A 2,822-nucleotide genomic window follows, 5' to 3' on the forward strand; every position below is an offset into this window, starting at 1 on the left:
CATCCAAATTATGGACAACTAGTATTAATTTGTTGTCCACTTTGTTTTGGTGGACAAGTTCCAATATGAATATGTTGTCCATCACTTTTTGGTGGACAATTTCCAATATAAATATGTTGTCCACCACTCCGTAAAATGCTTTTTATCACGCGCCCGTCATTCCACCCTCGAAACAAATCTCAATTGTAAGGGCAATCTGGTAAAATTGAAACTGTCATATTTAGTAAATATGACATATTTGAAAAGGTTTTACCAATATGGCAGATTTGAAAAGAATTAGAAAAAATGTGGCATAAATGGCAAAATTCCCTTTATTTTTTGTCTTCCCATTAGTCATCTTTGAGTGTCTAATTTTTTTTTATCAAAAATGTGTTTAAAGTATATTTTTATAATGTTATAAATGTTGTAATATATGCAATATTAGGAAAATAATACTACACATTTCTCTCCACACTATAAAAATACAATCCCAAAAAAAAAACACATCAATCAACACTTCAGTCTCTCCTTTTCACTCTCTCTACACTAATCCACACGATTTTTTCTTCCAATACAAAGCAGAAGCCATGGCCGAAGCACTTGAAGCTTATGATATCAAAGAAACCAAGATAAACAAACAGCTAACTGATCTTCTTTAGATCATTCAGAACAAACTCTGCATACAGATCCTTCATCTTGAATCTCTGAAGCACCATACTCCATCAACACAAGGTGAGCACATATTAGACTTAGAAAACAGAACCAAACTAGACTTACAAAACAGAACCAAACATGACTTACATCAAGAAACAAACAAGGACCAATCAAGACTTAAAAACGGAACCAAACTAGACTAGACAGAACCAAATAAGAAGGATGATTGACCAAGTTAAATACGATGGATGCACAACCACTATAACTAATCTAATATACTTATGAACTTAGATAGCAAATTACCTAAGCTTATGATAGGTCTCTGAAGTGTAGACTGTGAAGCTTCATCTTGAGATCATACTCTTTCTCCATAAACACTTTCTTCAAATTAGAGTAGATATCAAAACTGCAAATATCGGAGTAGACACTTTCTGCAAAAATCGGAGCAGAACCAAACAACACTAACAAGAGCAGAACCAAACAAAAGTTAATAAGAACAGAACCAAACAACACAAACAAGGGCAGAACCAAACAATAGTTAATAAGAACAGAACCTAACAACACAAACAAGAGCAGAACCAAACAACACTAACAAGAGCAGAACCAAACAATAGTTAATAAGAACAGACCCTAACAACACAAACAAGAGCAGAACCAAACAACACTAATAAGAGCAGAACCAAACAACAGTTAATAAGAACAGACCCTAACAACACAATCAAGAGCAGAACCTAAAAACACAAACAAGAGCAGAACCAAACAACAGTTAATAAGAACAGAACCTAACAACACAAACAAGAGCAGAACCTAACAACACAAACAAGAGCAGAACCAAACAACACTAACAAGAGCAGAACCAAACAACACAAACTTCAGGTTGGAACACGAACACAAACAAACAAACTTTTAACTCCAGTGGATTTGATTAGTTTATAACAAGACACAAACAATAACAAACATGAAACAGTGGATTTGAGTAATTAAAAACGATTCACATCACCAGACTACTTAAACTACCAAAGACAAGGATACCAAACTATTTAAACTATTTAAACTACCAAAGACAATGTCATTTATAAAAATCATCGTTGTTATTAGCCCTATCAAATGTCCACTATAACTTGCAAACAAAAGTGAAACCATTCAATCATATACCAAACTCAAAACTGAAAGGAAGCCAAAAGAGAGAGACGAAGAAAGAGGAACCACAAAGTCTGTTTCCTGGACTGTTTAATCCAAGACAAAAGAAGAAGAAACGAGAGAAGAAGAAGAAGACGAAGGACAACGTCGATTGGATTTCTCTCGTTGATTTTGATTATAGGAAATCTAGGAATTGATTTTGATAAATCCATTCACGAAGCAGAGTGTGATCCTTGATTGTATCTCTCTCTCTCGAGAGGAGCAAATAAGAAGGAAGGAAAAAACAAAAACAAAACGAAACCAATAAATTAGTGACAGGTGCGGTGTCTCTGACGATCTAAATTGAGCTTGGCAGAGACACATATCTCTGAAAAATTAGGATTAAAATTTTATTTTTGTTTTGTTATATTATTAAAAAAATAAAAGACATCACACCGGTATAACTGATGGGAATGTTCTTAGTGGACTGGATCGAGTCTCACAAATACTCCGTCTAATGATTTTTTTGATTTTTTTAATCATAAATATTAATTGTCCATATACTTTTATCAATTAATACTAAAAATGTAAATTTCAAGAATTATTAAAAGATAATTTTAAAATTTTGATAAATTACTATTAGTTAATAATTATAAAAATATGTTATTGCACTTATACCTAAACATTAAATGTTTTTCTTAATTTATGTTAAAATCTTAAAACATCATTTATAGTAATACGGAGAAGTAGTATATAAGACCAAGTAATATTTTATTTGTAATAATCATACTATTCAATATTTCAATCAAAGATGTATAATAACATTTGATCATATTTGTTTTCGATTTTGTTTGTTGTGTGAGTCCAGCCATTAAGAGATATCATGCAGTACGAATAACAAATTGAAAGATGTTATAGGAAAACTTCTTGCTCACAATCAACAGGAACAAAGCAACAAAAAACGTCCACCTTGTAGGACAAAACGGCACAGTGTTATGTTGAATTCAATGTGCCTTTTATAAAGGGGTGACTAGAAACTAGAAAGATGGTCACAACATCTTTTTAGTTTC

General features: G+C 32.2%; 1 long non-coding RNA gene across 1 annotated transcript; it reads right to left on the reverse strand.

Moving 5' to 3' along the window:
* Positions 371-2,148, reverse strand: LOC104750095. Its single transcript, XR_761523.2, has 2 exons — positions 937-2,148; positions 371-696 (listed from the first exon to the last, which is right to left on the reverse strand). It is a non-coding gene; the product is annotated as an uncharacterized LOC104750095 (long non-coding RNA).

Source organism: Camelina sativa, chromosome 16, assembly GCF_000633955.1.
Source record: "Camelina sativa cultivar DH55 chromosome 16, Cs, whole genome shotgun sequence".
NCBI classification, from domain to species: domain Eukaryota; kingdom Viridiplantae; phylum Streptophyta; class Magnoliopsida; order Brassicales; family Brassicaceae; genus Camelina; species Camelina sativa.